General features: G+C 43.6%; 1 protein-coding gene across 1 annotated transcript in view; it reads right to left on the bottom strand.

The window, feature by feature from the left end:
* The window catches only part of LOC126470374 (GTP-binding protein Di-Ras2), an 879000-nt gene that overhangs the window by 611007 nt on the left and 245686 nt on the right, over nt 1-22307 (bottom strand). Inside the window, exon 2 of the mRNA XM_050098197.1 lies at nt 13521-13570. The gene's annotated coding sequence lies outside the window, so the exon portion shown is untranslated. The remainder of the gene's footprint in view (nt 1-13520; nt 13571-22307) is intronic.

Below are 22307 nucleotides of genomic sequence, written 5' to 3'. Positions count from 1 at the left end.
CTCGGCTGAGAAACTTATCCTTGTGCTCATCGACCCACGAATGCAGACTACGAGCAGTGCGACAAGTTGAATTGTCCTGCTGGTAGATAGCATAGTGCCGAGGAAAACCAGACGGCATTTAGGATTGGACGTGGTCCCCAAGGATGGAAGAGTACTTGTGTTGATCCATTATCCTTCCAGAAAGACGAGATCATCCAGGGAATTCCATGGAAACATTCTCCAGACAATAACACTCGCACCTTCTGCCGGGACCATTCCGACGATTGTAGAAGGGTGTTTACTTTCAGACGTTTCACGCCGTACACGCCAACGGTCACCCTTCCCAAAAGTATAAAACCTGATTCATCTCAAAAGGCCAGCTGTCGCCACTCAGTGGACGTCCATCTGCGTTAGTCACCGATGTACAGCAGTCTGCATGAGTGCATGAACCAGCCACCTGCTGTGGAGGCCCATACGCAGCAACGTTCACGGAACGGTCGTTGAGGAGACACTGTTGGTAGCCCCTTGGTTCATTTGGACGGTTAGTTGCTCAACAGTTGCACGTCTATTTGCCCGTACACATTGCCGCAGCCGTCGTTCATACCTGTCATCTACGGCCTGTTGTGCACCACAGATGCCTCGCCGCTGGCTTACGATGGATTCATTTCGCCATGCACGGCATATTTTAACCACGGCGGCACGCGAACAATATACAAACTTAGCCGTTTTGGGAATGCTTCCAACTTGGCCCGAAAACTAATGAACATGCCCTTTTGGACGACTGATATATCACTCCGCGCCGGCCACTGTGAGTAGATACTGTACACTAACGCGGACCATAGGAGGTGCCCACTTCAATGCGGCTGGGTCACGTATTATTCTATCAGATAAGGTAATTAGGTAAATATGAATACAGCATAAACAATACAGAAACTTTCCTGCTGAACCAGATAAATCATAAGTAGGATTTTCATCCATTTCATCAGCATCAAAAGAATCGTTAAAATCGACCTCAGATTTTTTCTAGACTGCGAAGGATTTGTGCATCACTAACGCCAGAAATTTTGTTTCGTGTGCACAATGAGCAAACTGCTGTGTCGTCTGGGCAAGTCATAGTCAGGCCAAAAGCACCACAGCCGCAAAGATACAAGCTGGTGCCAGTGCCATAGAGACTCGACACTTGCGTGAGTTCCATCAGCGCCACTGGCGGCGCTGAGGATGAACATATCGACTTCCCCTCGGCCAATTACCGGCCTAGTACAATCCGCCAATGACCGGATGACAACGGACAGAAGCCTACTTGGAAGATAGAAGAGCAGCTCTCGCACACTTGGTGACAAATCTTCGTCCAGCGCTGACTTAGACAGGGAACGTCGTCTGTGAAATTTTAGAAGTGAACAGACAGTTGTAAACTGCATTTGCTGTGTACTGTGAAGCTTACCTACGATTACTTGCTCTTAGCCATTGAAGGCCTTTCTTGTGTTATATTACAAGCAGTGTTGCAGACCTAATTATTCAACAAGTCACAAAGATAAGTTAACCTCTTTAACTCATTTGGGTGACTTTGTTACTAATTCGTTGGAGTGTTGTAGTACCTTCGTTCTCCTATCCTTTTACCTAACCATGGGGCACAGCTGTGTAACTGTGGAAGGGAGAAATTGTCTTAGCTGTGTACAGCACCAGAAGTCGTTTCACGAACTCACAAACTCAGCCTACCGTAACAACAATGGTGACTCGGCCTGCACAGCAGTAGCGCCGAGGGCTTACAAAACAAACAGTGCCGTCTCACACGCAACTGGCTAGTTGTTTCCATTACCAAACTGCACTGTTGTGAAACAAACTGCCAGTAGTAAAAGTGTTTATGTGCCATCTGTTTCCTGTGGAGAGCGCAGTCCATGATGCACTATGAAGCTGGTATGCACCAGGCTTCAAATTAACATGAAGTTTATTACTTGGAGATACAAATAATTACAATGGGTGATCAAAAATTATCCGTTCGAAGGCCTACAGTCCAAAATCGGTATTCCAATCCGTTAAAATCGCCGTGAGGATTGAGGCAATCATCCCATCGTCGCAACAGGTTGAAGGTACCCCTTTGGAAAAACACTGTGCCCCGCTGCGTGAAGAAGTCCGTAATTGCCTTCTGTACATTCTCACCCGTTAGGAATCTTCGACCGTTGAAGACCTTTTTAAAGTATTAAAGGCGTGATCATCGCATGGCAAGACATCAGGGCTACAGGACGATTGCTCAGTTGTCTCCCATGTAACAGATCGGTCCGGTCTCACAGATGACTGACGTCTTGTGTTGAATCGTGACCAGCACGCAACTTGGCGCACCATTATACAACGGTGATATTCGACAGACATGCTGTCTCATACACTTTCTTCATTCTCCGATGGATGTCTATCGATGTTTGTCCTTCTGGAATCATGATAATAGTTACGGCACGTTGGAACTGTTTGGAGGCATTTGTTAGAAACAAAGACATAGTTCATAATTCCGCATTTACTGCGTGCACGTCGGAATGACACGACTGCCACAGTAACCCCTTGCCTACACGTCGGAGCATATACTCTGCACAGCAACGCCCTCGAACGGAAACAGTTTGGTTGCTCCTCATAACCTGACGCAAAAAAAAAAAAAAAATAAAAATAAAAAAAAGTCGCAACGCCAAGAACGGGTTGTGCGACATAAACGAAACTTCATAACCGTGTTTCTACATCTGGAAGATTATGTCTATTCAAAAATAGCGCCAGTCGCATAAGAGTGGCACTAATAGCGCCAATGTGAGGATGCAAATCAGATGTGCCTTAAATTCACGCTGTTACTATCGTGAGCGTTAGTTACCTTTGAGATTGGACGTGCTGAGTTGCTGTTAGCCGAGAATGGCTTCAAGGCGACAAGAACGCTATTATCGACATCTCACTGACGTTGAACGAGGTCGTGTAATAGGCACACAAGAAGCTGCATTTTCCTTCTGCGACACTGCAGTAAGACTTGGCAGGAATGTAGCCACTGCACGTGATTTTCGGTATCAGGGGTCAAGGGAATACACGGTTGCAAGGGGACTGGGCTCTCGACGGGCACGTGGCACTACCGAGAGGGAAGACTACTGTGTTCGGCGTATGGGTCTGGTGCATCGTACGGCATCTGCTGCAGCAATCTGGGCCACCACAGTGACACAACGAAATGTTACAAATCGGTTACTTCAAGAATAGCTCATCGTCTGACGCCCTGGAGCGTGCATTCCAATGACCCCAAACCACCGCCGTTTGCGACTTCAGTAACCTCAAGCGAGAGCTCGTTGGAGGGCAGGGCGGAGGTCTGTTGTGTTTTCTTATGACAACTGGTTCTGCCTCGGTGTCAGTGATGTTCGTGTGTTGGTTAGAAGGAGGCCATTTGACGGCTTGCAACTAAACTGTCTGCGTGCTGGACACACTGGACCCACACCTGGAGTTATGGTCTCAGGTGCGATTTCGTACGACAGCAGAATCACGCTCTTGGATATCCCATACAGCTGGACTGTACGTCAGCGTGGCCCGTTGTGCTGCCATTCATGAACATCATTCCAGGGGGTGTTTTCCAACAAGATAATTCTCACCCAAATACAGCTTTTGTAACCTGACATGCTCTACAGTGTGTCGACATGTTGCTTTGCCTGCTCAGTCACCAGATCTGTTTGCAGTCGAGCATGTATGGTACATCACTGGATGACAACTTCAACGTCATCCACAAACACCATTAACCGTCTCTGCATTGAGCGATCAAGAGCATCAGGCACGGAACTCCATCCTACAAACTGACATCCGGCACCTATACAGCGCAATACATGCACTTTTGCATTCCTACATTTCAGCATTGTGGTGGTTACACCACCAGCATTTCAGATTTGCAATAGTTTATCTCGAACTTACAGTAACCTTTGATCTTGTAATGTAAATCACTTAAATATGCTACGCAAACAAATGTATTCCCGAAATTTCATTACTATACATTAATTATTTTTTGAAATTGCGATTTTTTCCGTCCACCTAGTATTTTACCGCATCCTCAAAAAGCACTTTGTAGTAACGCCATCTGATCTCCGTGTATAAGGAAGGAGTACACAGCGCGTTTTTCATTCGGAAGTCTCATTTGAATGTAGGTTGTTAATGAGTAGATCGTATTAAAGCCCGTGTAAGAAGAGAAAACGTCTACCAGTACGTGTCTTAATTCGACAGTGGCAGGATTGTGGCCTATCGAGGCTGCTTTTTGTTGTCACCTTAAATTGCTGCTCGCGTTGCTCGAGATCCCTAGACTGTCATACGACTTTTAAATCGATGAATTCAGGAGGGCCAACTCAATGCTATGCAGAATCTCAGCGGCCTCCAGTGAGTGGCCCCGGAGAGGGGAGACATGGTCGTAGACCCACTTTATATACCACTGTTGCTATTGTCTTTGTTGCCAGCAAGAAAATTATCAACACAAACATTGCGGTGGCGCAAAGTTAGTTTTGAGCACCACACACTACAGCAAGGTGAACATCGTTGTGGCTCTTCTTGAAGCGTTTCATGGGGCCACAACGCTTAGCAGTGAGCAAAATGACTTACTATAATAACGATTATGATACCGCCTACTGTACTGTATACTCACAAGTCCTTCCTGATGTTGCAGTTTTAATAGCCAGCAGTGCACGTAGAGAATAACATTACTAAAATACACTGGAACGACATTGTAAAAATATAGTCTGCATTGTGGCGTAAGTAATGCGCTGATACCACGATAAAGATCCTACAGTCCACCCCTCATCCATACACGTGGCTTTACCTTTTCTCCGCAGACGGCAACAATGCCGTTATCATCGACCATGCACCACGTCATTTCCCTCCTCACCAAGGGAAAATGCTGGAATGTCGACAGCAGTATGAAGCCAGCCTTGTTGCAGTGGACGACTCGTGTCTATAGTCATTTCATTACACTGACAATCGTATCAAGTTCAAATTCTGTCTCGTTGTGTGACTCCGAAATTTTTCTGTGCAATATTGAAGTCTAGGTGTCGGCCTAGTGTGTTTTCATATTCATTACAGAGGAACTGAGGAATATTGCTGTTGGAACCTGTACCAACTTCTTGTGTTGTTGTTTCTTTTTCTTTGTGTAGCCCTTCATCAGCCTCCTCGGGACGTACCGGTTGAAGTCTCGCCTAACAGAGCTCTATGGGTGCATGCTCACCTGCCTAGCGCACTGAGTGCATAGAGGAGTAAGAGAAAAGGGCTAGGGTAGAAAGCAAGGCTGGTGCCGGAAATGACTGGAGTAGTATAATCAGTGTATCAATCGAAACTGAACTCCGTTCTAACAGGCCTTGTAAGGCACTACGGTAAGGACCGACCGCCATGTCCTCCTCTGCTGATAGATGTCACTGGAGCATGTGGTCAGCACACCGCTCTCTCTCGTCCGTTGACAGTTTTCGTGACCAGAGCCACTACTTCTCAGTAGCTCCTCCCGTACTACCACTGCGGCAAGTCGATGGTACTGTGTCAACCTACCAAACTGATTTCTCTACATTTTCACAGTGTCACTAGCTTACTCTCAGTATGAGTTGTATTAGGTAAGATTTACATTCCATGTTAGATTTAACATATTCTGCAAAATGAACACTAAATGAAATGCTATTATAAGGCCAGTAATAGATAAGACACTATGATCCAGTTTATTATCGAGAGTAGAGCATTCTTAAAATTGAGTGGGAAAGAACGGTCGATGGATTCCTGAACTCGCCTTTACGTTCGCCAAAAACAGTTGTCTCAGTTCCTTAATCCTCTCAGTTTACAGGGAAGAAAATCTCATCACAGGCATGGAGAAAAAGACTGTTGTTGTTTTAGTTGTGGTCTTTAGCCCTAAGACTCGTTCGATGCAGCTTCCACGCTGCTCTATCCTGTAGAAGCCTCTTCGCTTCCGAATAACTACCACGACCAACATCTTGAGCTCCATGCCTACTCTGAAATTCACACTTACGTGTGTGGCAGAGTGTTTTTCGAACAATCTTCTGATTATTTCTCTACCGTTCCATACGCTAACAGAGCGTGGCAAGAATGGACACTTAATTCATTCTGTACGAGCTCTGATTTCTCCTATTTTATTAAGATGACCATACTCCCTCTGTAAGCTTGTGACAATAACACATTTTCGGATTCAGAAGAGAAAGTTGATGATTGATTTTTCATGAAAAGATCTCGTCGTAATGACACAGCACAGCAGAACTCTAGCAGAGGACGAACAAGCATAGAGTAGGCAGACTCTTTGGTAAACCTATTACATCTTCTAAGTGTTCTACCAATATGAAACTCCAGCGACATCCACAAACAGCCTTAACCATCCCAGTATTGAGCCACCAAGTGCAACAAGCATGGACCTCCATCCTGCAAAATTCCATCCAGCACCCGTACAACACAACGCATGCACGTCTGCATGCTTGCATTCAACATTCTGGCGGTTACACCCGTTATTAATGTACCAGTAGTTCACAGTTGTAATAGCTTATCTCGCGCTTGCATTAACCTGTGATCTTACAATGTAAATCATTTAAATATGTTACTCAGACAAATGTATTCCCGTAATTTCGTTTCTCTAAATTAATTATTTTTTAATGTTGTGATTTTTTTCCGTTAGTATATGTACTTGATGAGAGGGAACATGGGAATCGCCAATGGGGATACATATACACTCCTGGAAATTGAAGTAAGAACACCGTGAATTCATTGTCCCAGGAAGGGGAAACTTTATTGACACATTCCTGGTGTCAGATACATCACATGATCACACTGACAGAACCACAGGCACATAGACACAGGAAACAGGGCATGCACAATGTCGGCACTAGTACAGTGTATATCCACCTTTCGCAGCAATGCAGGCTGCTATTCTCCCATGGAGACGATCGTAGAGATGCTGGATGTAGTCCTGTGGAACGGCTTGCCATGCCATTTCCACCTGGCGCCTCAGTTGGACCAGCGTTCCTGCTGGACGTGCAGACCACGTGAGACGACGCTTCATCCAGTCCCAAACATGCTCAGTGGTGGACAGATCCGGAGATCTTGCTGGCCAGGGTAGTTGACTTACACCTTCTAGAGCACGTTGGGTGGCACGGGATACATGCGGACGTGCATTGTCCTGTTGGAACAGCAAGTTCCCTTGCCGGTCTAGGAATGGTAGAACGATGGGTTCGATGACGGTTTGGATGTACCGTGCACTATTCAGTGTCCCCTCGACGATCACCAGTGGTGTACGGCCAGTGTAGGAGATCGCTCCCCACACCATGATGCCGGGTGTTGGCCCTGTGTGCCTCGGTCGTATGCAGTCCTGATTGTGGCGCTCACCTGCACGGCGCCAAACACGCATACGACCATCATTGGCACCAAGGCAGAAGCGACTCTCATCGCTGAAGACGACACGTCTCCATTCGTCCCTCCATTCACGCCTGTCGCGACACCACTGGAGGCGGGCTGCACGATGTTGGGGCGTGAGCGGAAGACGGCCTAACGGTGTGCGGGACCGTAGCCCAGCTTCATGGAGAAGGTTGCGAATGGTCCTCGCCGATACCCCAGGAGCAACAGTGTCCCTAATTTGCTGGGAAGTGGCGGTGCGGTCCCCTACGGCACTGCGTAGGATCCTACGGTCTTGGCGTGCATCCGTGCGTCGCTGCGGTCCGGTCCCAGGTCGACGGGCACGTGCACCTTCCGCCGACCACTGGCGACAACATCGATGTACTGTGGAGACCTCACGCCCCACGTGTTGAGCAATTCGGCGGTACGTCCACCCGGCCTCCCGCATGCCCACTATACGCCCTCGCTCAAAGTCCGTCAGCTGCACATACGGTTCACGTCCACGCTGTCGCGGCATGCTACCAGTGTTAAAGACTGCGATGGAGCTCCGTATGCCACGGCAAACTGGCTGACACTGACGGCGGCGGTGCACAAATGCTGCGCAGCTAGCGCCATTCGACGGCCAACACCGCGGTTCCTGGTGTGTCCGCTGTGCCGTGCGTGCGATCATTGCTTGTACAGCCCTCTCGCAGTGTCCGGAGCAAGTGGGTCTGACACACCGGTGTCAATGTGTTCTTTTTTCCATTTCCAGGAGTGTATTACAATTTCTGTATTAGCATAATGTTACGAAATGCGATAATTTCTTTCGTCTACTACCAGCAACTGTAACAGAGTTATAGAAAATACTTATTGAAAAGAACTGTAATAATTTAGAACGGAGGAAAAATGACACAGTATTGTCTCTTGCTTTTTAACTTACTAATGACAGACTTGACGAGTATTTCTGAATATAGCAGTCAAATACGCTGACTAATCGTGTGTTTTTATTAGCAACAGTGCTAACAAAAAATCCAATCGAGGAATAAAATAGCACCGGAGACGAACCCTGCGCAATTCTTGGTGCCGTTGGAATTCCCTGGTGCCCCGGTTGTTCCTGCGGTTTCCGATAAGCAACATTTGACTGGTCTGTCTTCAGTGGAGAGCGAGTGGCGGACAATGGTGTGTTCGCGTGTCTCTGGGCGGAAGGCGAAACGGAGAACTGGCCTCTCGGCTGACTCCTTACAAGCCTTAGCAACAGGTACGAGGTGCTACCCAGTCTTGCTAATACTTCTGAGCCAGCAAAAGATGCCTCTCCTGTTGATCCAGTGGCCAATAATCCTTCACATTCTGGGCAAATGCAGAGGGCAGGTATGCTAGGCGTTGGGAGTTCCTCGATTAGGCGCTTAATTGAGCCCCTCAGGCTAACAGCAGGCAGGTCGAAAAAGAATGCCAGCGTGCTAACAGCAGGCAGGTCGAAAAAGAATGCCAGCGTGCAATCGGTTTTCCACGAGTTTTGTCCGAGACGTGGAGGAAACCCTGCGTGCGCTGGGTGCAACCGTCTTTAAATAGTGGTGAAGTTTCGCACAAATGACGCCTGTCGCTTGGGCTCTGAGGCTATTTTTGGTTCCTTCCGGTGGATGGCTGATTTGTTAAAGGCAACTAGCATCGCATATGTGGTGCAGGCTAAGCTGCCTATTTGTAGCATCGTAGCCAGGTTCTATCTTGGTCCTCTGGTTTGGAACAGAGTGCAAGGTCTAAACAAGAGAATCGGACGATTCTGTGACGATATCGGATGCGAATTTCTCAACCTCTGCTATCGCTTACGGAAATTTACGTTTCCCTTTAATAGATCAGGCGTGCTCTACACGCACGAAGTGACTACTAGGGTAGCGTAGTACGTGCGAGGTGCACATAGGGTCAAGTGTCTTTTTAAGCTACAGGAAACCAACCCACACCCGTTGGGTTTAGAGACATTTTGCGTAACGAAATCGAAGATCGTTAGGCCCTTTATTCCCACGGACTTCTCTTACCAGCCGATCGGAAATTGGAGAGGTTCATATGATATTAATAAACTGTAGGAGCATCCACAGTAACGATCCAGAATAGCTATCGCTTATTGAGGGCTATAATGCCCAGATAGTATTATCAACAGAAAGTTGGTCGAAACCTGAAGTGACTATCCACGAACTCCTAAATTCAGATCGGAATATATATCGTACGGATAGTTTAGTCGCCAGTGGTGGCGGCGTATTTATTGCCATATAGAATTCGATAATATCCAGCGAGGTTATCATGTGTTTGAAATATGAATTAATGTGCGTAAGGTTAAGTTCAAGGATGGCTCAAAAATAGTAATCGAATGCTTTTATCGAAAACCTGTGTCACGAGTTGTTGGAGTAGTGTGCTTCAGAGGGAACTTGCAGAATATCGTGAATAAATTTCCCGATCAAACTGTTGTAATAGAGGGTGACTTCGACTTGCCAGGTATAGACTGGGAGAGTCATGCAATGAGAACTAGTGCCAGAGGCAGGGACTCATATGACATTATTCTGAATGTCTTGTCCGAAAATCACTTCCAGCAGATAGTTAGCGAACCAACTCATGAGTGTAACGTCTTAGACACCTGAACAACAAACAGATCTGAACTTCTCGAAACAGTGAACGTAGAGGAGGGTATCAGTGATGTTAAGGTTGTGATAGCATCTTCGACTAAGGGTATTACAAGGAAAGTCAAGAAAGGTAGAAAATATTTTTGCTTAGCTAGAGTTACAAGATACAAGTTACAGAGTATCTGAGTAGGCAACATCAAATTTTCAGTGCCGAAGACGACGTGGAGAACAAATGGAAAAAGAAATTCAAATGTGTGGGTCAGCGCACCTTAGAAAAGCATGTCTCGGGCAAGGTCTTAAGGGATGGGAAAAAGCCACCGTTGTTTAATAGGCGTGTTAGAAAGCTGCTGCGTAAAAAACATAGGTCCATCACAGATTAAAGAGAAGTCTAGAACTTGGTGACGAACAAAAGCTGAAAGAAGCTAAAATGAGGGTAAGGAGAGCAATGAGAGAAGCGTGCCGGCCAAAGTGGCCGTGCGGTTAAAGGCGCTGCAGTCTGGAACCGCAAGACCGCTACGGTCGCAGGTTCGAATCCTGCCTCGGGCATGGATGTTTGTGATGTCCTTAGGTTATTTAGGTTTAACTAGTTCTAAGTTCTAGGGGAGTAATGACCTCAGCAGTTGAGTCCCATAGTGCTCAGAGCCATTTTTGAGAGAAGCGTTCGGTGACTTTAAAAGTAAAATTTTGTCTGTCAGTCTGACTAAGAACCCTAAGAGGTTTTGGTCTTATGTAAAATCAGTAAGCGGTTCGAAATTATCTACTCAGTGACCATACTGGAACCGAAACAGAAGATAACAGAGAGAAGATCGAAATACTAAATTCAATCTTTCTAAACTGTTTTGCAGCGGAAGATTGTCGATAAAGATTAACGTGGATTCCCCTAACAGAGATCTTGCGAAACTTAGCTGGCTATGTTCCGCCGTGAGATCCACAGCGCTGTAGATATCGGCGCTCAGATTGATGACGTGCTCCCTGACTTCAGGAAGACATTTGACAGTATCCCACACTGCGACTTATTCCGAAAAATATGAGCTTAACGAGTATCGGACCGTAGTTACGACGGGATTCAAGACTTCCTTGTAGACAGACCACAACATGTTGCACTTAACGGAACAATATTGACAAATGTAAAGGTAGTCTCTGGGGGACCACAAGGAAGTGTAATAGGACCGTTACTGTTTCCATTGCAGATAAATGATCTAGTAGAAAGCGTCGGAATATCTTGTTCGCAGATGACGTGGTAGCCTATAAAAAGGTCTGAGATTGATTGGAAGAATTTTAAGGAATGTAATTCATCCACTAAACATGTGGCTTACAAGGCGCTTGTTTAATGGATTCTTGAGTATTGTTCATCAGTTTTGGTGCCTTACCAGGTAGGGCTGTTATAAGAGATAGAGATGAGCCAAACAAGAGTTGCGCGTTTCATCACGAGATCGTTTAGTCGTTGCTAGAGCGTTGCAGAGATGGTCAACAAGTTTTATACATCTACATCTACATTTACACTCCGCAAGCCACCCAACGGTGTGTGGCGAAGGGCACTTTACGTGCCACTGTCATTACCTCCCTTTCCTGTTCCAGTCGCGTATGGTTCGCAGGAAGAACGACTGCCGGAAAGCCTCCGTGCGCCCTCGAATCTCTCTAATTTTACATTCGTGATCTCCTCGGGAGGTATAAGCAGGGGGAAGCAATATATTCGATACCTCATCCAGAAACGCACCCTCTCGAAACCTGGACAGCAAGCTACACCGCGATGCAGAGCGCCTCTCTTGCAGAGTCTGCCACTTGAGTTTGCTAAACATCTCCGTAACGCTACCACGCTTCCCAAATAACCCTGTGACGAAATGCACCGCTCTTCTTAGGATATTCTCTATCTCCTCCGTCAAGCCGACCTGGTACGGATCCCATACTGATGAGCAATACTCAAGTATAGGTCGAACGAGCGTTTTGTAAGCCACACCCTTTGTTGATGGACTACGTTTTCTAGGGACTCTCCCAATGAATCTCAACCTGGCACCCGCCTTACCAACAATTGATTTTATATGATCATTACACTTCAAATCGTTCCGTACGCATATTCCCAGATATTTTACAGAAGTAACTGCTACCAGTGTTTGTTCCGCTATCATACTATCATACAATAAAGGATCTTTCTTTCTAAGTATTCACAATACATTACATTTGTCTAAGTTAAGGGTCAGTTGCCACTCCCTGCATCAAGTGACTATCCGCTGCAGATCTTCCTCCATTTCGCTGCAATTTTCTAATGCTGCAACCTCTCGGTATACTACAGCATCATCCGCAAAAAGCCGCATGGAACTTCGGACACTATCTACTAGGTAGTGGCAAATGCTACAAGAGAAACGTTGTGCATGATGGAGAGGTTTTGTATAGATATTTCGAGAGAGTACTTTCGAGGAAGAGTCGTACAGAATATTACATCTTTCCACATATGTCTTGCGAAATGACCACAATGAGGGAACTCGAGAAATTAGAACTAGTACAGAGGCTTACCGATAATCATTCTTCTCACGCGCCATTCACAAATGGAGAAAGAAAAGCGGGATGAGGCAGTGGCATCAGACGTACCCTCCGCCACACACCGTACACACCGTCAGGTGGCTTGTGGAGGACTTCAAATGGCTCTGAGCACTATGGGACTTAACATCTTAGGTCATCAGTCCCCTAGAACTTAGAACTACTTAAACCTAACTAACCTAAGGACATCACAAACATTCATGCCCGAGGCAGGATTCGAACCTGCGACCGTAGCAGTCCCGCGGTTCCGGACTGTAGCGTCTAGAACCGCACGGCCACCGCGGCCGGCTTGTGGAGGACTGATTTTGTTGCAGATGTAGTCATAATTCATATCAAACAAAAATTCTCATCGGTGAAACAACAAAGACGCGAATGTGTATTTCCCATTCAGCTTGATTTCTGACGTATTGAAGCATCTCGTCTTCCAGCTGTCTTTGAGAAAAATATTCACACAAGGTGAAGTGTCATTGATATACTTCTTAGGAGTCTTCCGGAGCAGGTTCAGACCTCAACAGTATCTATTGCCGCACTTTCGTAAGTTAATAAAAGTGGTGCCGTTCGCTCGAACTGCCATCTGACTCACGCTGAAATTACGTAGTAAGTGCTAATTGGAAGTATCTAAAATCTGTCTACTGCGATCAGATTTACAAATACAGAACTAAACAATATTTGGCTCGATCTACGAATGAAATATAATAGAACATAGTTCTTTGACAGGTGGTAAACTGTAGAGCATTTAATGAGCAATCTTAAAATACACATTTGCTCTAGTACTTCACATTTTCATCCTTCTATCCCCACAGTTTCTCTGAAAATTTTCATTCCTGCCTTTTTAGAGCTGTTTTACTTATGAAAGTTACCAACTTCTTAATCTGAAAAGATAAAAAGTTGGAAGGTACCTGGATCACCTTGTAAGAGTACAGAGTAGATCAGAGCAGTAAATAATTTCAGTAATTGCTACGTACGATGGCCCCGAGTTAAGCCGGTACATAAGTTGCACATGCAATATCTATATAATGAACCGAAATATGAAATACCATGTTAGTGATGGTAACTTACCTTCCAGTGATAGTGACGAAAGCCGTCCTTTTGAGCAAGGCTGACAGAACCTGTAACCAAACGTCAAATGGATTATACCACACAGGTAAAAGAAAAGAAATCAACAAATATTACCGTTTAGAGTGCAATCCGCAAGCACATCTCGTAGTAAGGTGTCTTAAATATGAAAAAACGGCAAGACCAACGAATAGCGAACTGTCAGAAATAACAAACTATACATCAGATGGTATCGTAGAGACATACAGAATATTACTCTGCACAATAACATCTAGTATGTTATATTTAATAAACTAGTTGCTAGGTACTACATAACATGGAACGTGGGAGGTAACGCAATGAAGTTACAACATGTAAATGACAAAAAGGAGAAGCACCTTTGCAGGCAAAAATCGATACTCTTTGTGTTTAGCAGCGTATGATATAAATTCTGCACAGTATGAAAGCACTATCTGTTCCTTTGGTGGATATCATTTGCCACAGCGCAATGTGTACGTGGCGAGCAAGGGGAAAGACCCGCCCTGGTTTAATAGAAATGTTAGCAAGTGGCTACGAAAGCAAAATGAGATTCATCACAAACTTAAGCAAAGACAAAGACTAGCTGAAACAAACGTTGAACGAATCAAAAATGAGCGCAAGGAGAGCAATAAGAGAAGTGTTAAATGAATGTGATAGTGGAATTTGGCCAACCAATCTGCCTAACAATCTTAAGAAGTTTTCATCGTACGTAAAGTCAATGAGTGAATAGAAATAGTCTATTCAGTTGCTCAGTGACAATACTGGGCCGAAATGCTATACTCAGTCTTCCAAAACTGTTTCACCATGGAACATTGTAGTACGGTTCCTGTTTCCAGTCATTGTGCGAAAGCCGATACGGGAGATATTGAGTTACGTAATGGCAGAATAGAAAAGCAACTACGATGGAGGAAAGGCATCAAGACTAGATGAGATTTTTGTAAGATTCTATAGAGATAATGCGAAAGGACTCGTTCCCCTTCTAGCAGTACTTTATCGTAGAGCGCTGGAGCAACGGGGTGTACGTAGCTAGAGGAAAAAGAACCCACAGGCTACATCCATTATCTAGAAAGGCTGTAGAACAGATGCAAATAATTATAGACTTCAGTCCGTTGTAGAATTACAGAACATGTCTTATGCTCCCGTGTTATGACATGTTTGGAGAACGGAAAATTTCCCTACAAAAAATCAGCCTCTTTTACGCAACCAAAGGTACTAAAAAACTCACTCAGTTCATCCATGAGGTCGAGGCCACGGTGTTTTGAAACTTTAGGGAGGCGTTCAATACGGCTCCGCACTGTCACTTAAGGGCAAAAATACGAGCTTATCGAGTATAGGACCAGATCTATGACTGGATTCAGAGCATCCTTACAGGTAGAACTCAACACGCCGCTCTTAAATGGGCAAAATAGGCAAATATTAAAGTAATTTCAGTATTACTCCAAAGAAGTGTGATTGGACCATTATTATTTACAGTATACAGGGTGTTAGAAACGACATCGACAAACTTCGAGGGGTTGCAGAGCGTTTTATGAGGAACAAATTTAGGGTAGGAACTCGCGTCCAGAAAGGTTATCCAATGAACGCTACAGAGCGTCGTAGTTATTGGCGGCAGCGCCTGTCGCTAGGCCATCCCTTTATCAGCACACGCGACTTTGTACGCCAACGGACCGTATGTAGAACGTCTAACAGCGTTGTTTTGTTGTTCAGTAATCGTGAGTGATAGCCACGATCGTCAGCGGAGAATATGGAGCTAGTTGCTGCGTATGCAAGCTTGTTTCCTATGAATGCGATGCTCTGTTGTCTCGGTGGATGACGGTTTCGGACCCAGGTTCCTGTGGGGTCCTGCCCACTCGTCTCTTATAGGGTGCCTAAAGGATGCTGCTTTCTCGGATAGATATACAAAATTCAAGCAAATCGCATTAATGGTTTTTATTAAAATAAAGTAGATTGACAATACTTAACTTTGGTGTACAAGAACGTGTTGCAAGCGAATGGCGACATGCAAACAATAAATGTCTTTTTCTGCATACGATGTGGTTTCTAGTCCGGGTCTGCTAGTGTCCGTCTTCTACTGCCCGGTAGAGGCTGGCAGGAGCGGCGCTTATATTCTTTTCGGCTAGAGGCCGCTCCTGTTGTGGTGCGGTCCTAATCAGTTCACCATTGGCCGGCGTCGTCTCACAGCCTTCTTTGCTCCTGTGTTATTCATCTTCGTACCGGAGCTTGTGGTTACGCCGGAACGGTTTCCATCGGCAGTTTATTTGTCTGCTAGAATCCTCTAAAATTCTATTTTTCGCTATACAGGAGAAAAATAAACTGATGGAAACCCATGTCCAAAATAGTCATCCACCGAGGCAACAGAGCACCGCGCTCAGAGGAGACAAGGCCTTTCTACGCATTAGTTAGCTCAATCTTCTCCACTGGCTATCGTGACGATCAGTCGTTACGCCTATGGTCAGTCAGCGTACAAGATCAAGTGTGTTGCCGAACGGGTGGCCTACTAGCAGGCGCCGGCGACTATAACTTCGACGTTCTGTAGCGTCGCTGGATGCCGTTTCCGGACGCGGTTCCTATCTTCAGTTTGTTGCTCACGACACCCTCTAGAACCTCTTGAAGTTTGTGGGTATCGTTTTGTAACACACTGTTTATAGATTATTTAATGACTAACGCCACAAACTACATGAACCTGTTCCCTGGTGATGCGGTTGTTTATAAGGTGGTGACAACGCCAGAAATCTGTAGCAAATTGTTGTAACTGGCAGTTGCTGTACAACTTATATAAATACAACATACGGTGCATAAGTAGCTCAAGAAACCCTCTTCCCTACGATTATATTATTGGTGACAAACCAGTGTAAACAGTAGCTATCGTAAAATGCCTACGAGTAACCATCTGGAGCGACATAAATTGGAATGATGACGTACAACGAATCGTAGAGAAAGCAGGTGTCAGGTTGAGATTAATAGGAATAATCTCGAAGAAATGTAATTTATCCACAAGACGTGTTCCACTGATTGCTAAATACTTCGCATCAATCTGGGTCCCTTACCAGGTTGGATTAATATAAAAGTTTACAAGAACGAACAAGCAGCGACGCATTTCGTTATGAGATCGCTTAGTCGGCGCGAAAGCTCTACGAAGATACTCAACAAGATGTAATGGCAGATGATGCAAAAAAGACGTTGTGCATCACGGCGAAGCTTACTGTTAACTGTGGGAGAGTATTTTCCAGGAAATGTCGGACAACATATTACTTCCTCCTACAAACTTCTCGCGAAATGATCACAGTGGGGAAATCCGAGAAATTAGACCTAATGCGGAGGTTTACCGCAGTTATTCTTCCCACGCACCATTCGCGAATGGAACAGGGAAGGAATAAAGAGATATGTTATCAGAAGTACCGCCACAGTTCGTACGATAGCTTGCGAAGTACAAATGTAGGTATAAATTAAAATTTGAAGATTTAGTGGACGTTAACTTACTGTTATGGTTATTGTAAAGCAAGGGTTGTGGTTTACAACAAAAGTAATTTCAAGCAAAACTCTTTTAGTTTTGGAGTTGTGGTATGCAGAGCTCTGATGTTCGAATAGATGTGACCCAAACAGATTATGTATAATTTTACTGTATTAGCACGGAATACAACCTTCAGTTTCGGTACCGAATGTCATATCTTAGATTATAGACACATTTTGCTGGATTTGCAGCGTGAATTGCGTTCAGTTCAGATGCTAGCTCAATTACTCACTGCAGATATATGATAAAAATGACATTAAACTAAATTCTTTTACAAATATTACGTATATATTTGTGTACTGGATTCCATTTCTCTTCTCAATTATTATTACACTTCTTCCAAATTGATCCTGGGGAGAATGAGTGTGGAAGCTCTGTTTTTGGGCCATTGCAACTGTAAAAAATGTCATGGGAATCAGTATATGTAGGTCCTCAGAAAAACAAGAAGGCAGAATAAACAGAAAAAGGAGACATACAATACTGTTTCCTGAATCTTACATTAATAAGTTCCTAAAGTACCTATTATCGAAACTTACTTATCAGATTTGAATGATATTTTGAGACTACTTTCTTGGTGTCCACTGCTATTATGCTAAGAACTAATTTTCTCATAATTAGTTCAGGTAAAGAGAACATCAACTGAAAATTGTAAACAAAATATTTCTAAAATAAAAATTTAAGAGTACTATGTGTGATTATATTGCCTCGTTGGCATTTTTCTGACTAAAGCAATAGGATCACATTTCTCGTACTGATATTCTTTCAAAAAAAAAAAAAAAAACAGAATAACTCAGCTACAGCAGTAAAACGTATAATACTTAGGACCTGGTGACAGTTGAGTAGTTGTCGTTGACGAGATTGTGATGCGTATGGGATATGAACAGAATTCTAAAAAATTAGTTCGAAATTTGATGAGAAACTAAATTTTAAATCTTTTCGAAAGTAACATTCCTATTAAGTATATGGTGGAAATGAGAGCATATTTCGTAAGAAGAGTGGTGGAATTGCTTCATAACGAAACGCTGCGAACTTGTGTACCAACCCAATAATAATGTTAACGAAATAGACGACTGATCCGGTGGCGTAAGAGAACGAAAGGCTACTGTAAATCTCCCGCGATGGGCATGTGCTGTAACGTAGGTGGCTTTTGTAGGTCAACTTCAGGTTGTTTCCCGATTTGATAGGTCCCAAGTGCCCTGTATCAATTTTCTTTTCGCCTTTCCCTAGAGCACTGCAGTACGTTGTAAAGAGTTAACGTTTGCACCTTGTATAGCGTATCTTTATTTGCTGCATGTTCACCCAAGCAAAGCAGCTCGATGAGCACGGGCAGTGTCATCCATGACGTGAATGTCTAGAACTGCTGAAACCACTAACAAGTCGTACTTGTGATTGCGATATCACGTCTACAAATCACTGATTATTAATAATGTCTCACCGTTTATTCACGCAAACCTTACGCGATGTCTGCTAACCTGCATGTTACGTGAATGCAACGCCTCACACTTTCCCTCCAGATGAATGTTTATCGAAAGTCATTCTATAAACTGCTTCAATAGAGCAGAGCACAAATCTCTGTTTATTCATGGCTCAAACTCTTTGCTGCTACGTCTAAAATAACCAGTCTCGTCTCTTTACAGTCATCCATGGAACACATGCAGCCGGAGGTCTGATAAACATACCAGTTACTCAGAGGCTACAATACAGAATTTACTGGCAACGTGTAGCTCCTAACACAGCATCTGTCAACAATTCTAAAAACACTTATCTTGCCGATAGAACTGAATCTGATTGTACAATTAAAGACTGATAGTTACTGCTGCGCAGTGGTTTCCTGTCGCTTGAGTCCACAGCCACAGTAGTGACAGGAAACTCTGTGGTGCGATTGCCATCTGTGTCGTGCCTACTTCAAGCCTTCAAAGCGTCCAAGGACTTTTCTCTGTAAAATGTTCTCCAAGAATGTTCTTCGCCATTGCATTGTAAACTTCACTAAGAGACTAAACCAATAGAAAATTTTTGTTAATTTTTCCGTCTATGTATACCGTCCAGTTTACAGACTAGACACTCTATAGGTTTCATATTTTTTCTAGTGGAAACGCAGAAAATCTAAATCTGGATGGACCGACAAGGATTTGAGCGCTTTCTCTCGGAATACTATTTCAGTGCCTAATGAATGCACCACCACTCTCGGTGTCTGTGAAAGAGAAAGCCTTCGCATATACTTTGATTGTATGAGGTGCACTGAAAGTAACCTAAAATGCCAGGATCAGGTGACGAAGTTTTAGGTGTAGCAATGGTACCATTGAGGGTAACTGTGATTGGGACAGAATGGATTCACGAACTAAGCAGTGGTAACCATGGCTTCAGCCTACATGTACGTTGCACATTTCTCTATGGGAACAGGTACAGGGTCAATGCATCAAGGGCTGTCATTGTATGTCATTGTATATATTTTGATGTAGGACACCACAATAATCGAACACGGGCAAGACTAGCACTTGTACTATTTACTTTTTAATGTCTGTAGGGAAAGCTTCTTGTGTTTTAATAAAACACGGAATGACTCATTCATTTTACGGCGCGCAGACACGGTACATCCACTCCAGTTTTAAGTGCTCGTCCTGCGTTGCAGCAAGGTCTTTGACGCAGGAGCTGAAAGGATTTTCTGCATTATTTACAAAGACTTACGGATGCGATACACGCAGTATTACCTACACCGATGAGCCGTTGTGCACCAGGTAGCTTGCCTGCTATTTACTGCGGCTCAGCCTAAGGTCTACTTTATTGGCCAGTTAAACAGTGTCAGTGATCATCCGCAACTGAGACACTACGGGTTTAAAGCAGCGCTTCTTTTCATCTTTGAATCACGTGCGTATTCGAGAAAGAATTTAATTCCTTGTACAACACAGTATTTGTTTATCAACCTCCAGAATGATATACTTTTGGTTTGCTGATAAAGTTTTACGGCTGTTTCCAATAACTGTTAGCATTTATTCTTTCTGTTTTCTTCCTGGTTTGTTTAACATAAGGATATTAATGTGTTATGTGTTAGTGAAATGGTCATAAATAATCGCAGTGGTTGACTGCAGGGAACTTTGTGGTGTACTATTTGAATTAAGAGTGTCTGTTCTGTCTGGCACAGAGATTTCTCTCCGGAAAGAGGAACGGCACTGTGCCTTTGTCGGCCTCCGGTAGGCGCCTCGATTATCTGAGAACAGCGTTGCACTGATACCAGCCCTATGCTGCCGTTGCAGTGGCATTTCTATCTCTGGTTCTATTAACGCTTTCTCAGGAAAGTGATACTGCATACTGAATTCTACCGAGACTCCTGCGAGAGATGTTAGCAGACGCTACAACACACATCAAAATCTGATGAGTCACTAGAAAAAACCTCTAATTTCAGAACATGCGAATCATGTTAAATAATAACAAAATATATTATTAGTCATTACTCGAAAATCGTTTAGTAAAAATAACTACTACACAATTTTAAAAAAGTTGTTTCCAGTGGCTTGCATTATTATCCTGTATTTATCAAATACGTTACTTCAGTATCGTCAGAGTCGAACGGGAATTACGTGTATAATCATACCATTAATAATAGTATTACACAATTCATTACATAAGAATTATAAACTAACAGTTATGTTTGACAGGCAGTTCGTAACATTTGGAGCCATTTCATATAGTTCAATCAAACCTTGATCAAACACGTAGAGAGTATGTACTGTGATATTGTTCCTAATGAGTTACAGCCACTGTAAGCACTGTTTGAAGACTTAAACCTTTCGGTAACTACGAATCAGTATGAACCCTCTTTAATAATCATACATGTCAGGAAGCTGAAATCTCTTAATCTTCTTTGTTGAATCCAGAAGCATATGTGGACTATGAGTAGGGTGTTGATTTCAATGATCTCTCCACTGGCTGACCATACTAGTTTACAATGATGTTTCTGTCATCTCATGACGTCCACATGATTTCATGAGCGTCATAAGCGGGCATTATGTGTTAGGCTTATGCAAGTGTGGGCGTGACAGGTTTATATAAACATCTGTTATGTGTAGCAATGCCTTATTCCATGAGTGGTTTCTTCATAAGAAGTCTAGGGAAAATATAAACAAACAAAGATTATACTATAGTGGGATAGTTCCGATAGAGTCACAGACTGTTCTTGTTCATTCGTATAATTAGTAACAAACGCCATTGTATAGTCGCAGTTTTCATACACAGGAGCATAATATTCAGCAGATTTGTAAACATGAACAAGGGCAGAGTCTTGTAGAAAGTATGTATTTAGATTCTTATAATAAAATGATAAACTAAAAGTTTTACATTCATAGCACCAGTACATACTTCCTGTCACTTTTGTGGTTTGGAAGAAATTACTCACTGGGTGTAGACACGATCAGCACTTCCTTGCGGAAGACTCAAGAGTGAAGTTCTCTACTTTGAGAGATTTTGAGCTATGAGATCGACAAACAATCCCTAACTTTTTCACAGAATAGGTCAAAGTTTAAATATTCTTCTGCTATTCTTGACGGAGGATGGGTTTCATTCAGACAAAAGTGCCATCTGTATGAACATATACAGTTCTCATTTTATATTCAATGCGTCCAAGAAATAGTGTAAATACCTGCAGTATTAATTCCTGAGTGCAATGGTGAGAAATCTCCTAATGTAACACTACGTTTGCTCTCGTCAGCGAATATTAGGACTTTCTCGTGAATTACGGACTGCTATCAATTTATAGGAGTCTCGAATACTCATATAACCAGCTCACTCTCACATAGGTTTTATAATCGAATTTCTTCAGTAAGAGCCACATTGTCCCTGCATCTCGATAAGACATCCGTTCACGCCATAACACAAGGCATTTTCGTTATGCACAGTAACACATTTGCACCATGACTCATCTTTGTCCAGATCGTCATACGAGGTAGCGAGAACAAGCTGTGGCATTGTCTGACCCTCTGTAACCGTATCTCTGTTTTTCTACAAAATTTTAATACTCTTGTTTCTGCGTGGTTCTTGGACATAACATACTTGTGACTATTTATCAATCTTGTAGTTCTAACAAGTGCACTTTTCCTTTTAATTATTGGTACTACTACAAAAAATTATTTTTTACCAACAGACAAGCAAAGTTTCTTTCTTCCTGTGGCAGTGGTTGATACGTTACTAGCGCTCACAGCGTTTATTTCCTCGGCAGATGCAGCAATATTCTAGACCACGGCAACTTATGGTTCAAATGGCTCTGAGCA

This window comes from Schistocerca serialis, chromosome 3 (genome assembly GCF_023864345.2).
Source record: "Schistocerca serialis cubense isolate TAMUIC-IGC-003099 chromosome 3, iqSchSeri2.2, whole genome shotgun sequence".
In the NCBI taxonomy this organism is placed as follows: Eukaryota; Metazoa; Arthropoda; class Insecta; order Orthoptera; family Acrididae; genus Schistocerca; species Schistocerca serialis.
This window is presented reverse-complemented; position numbering and strand designations above follow the sequence as displayed.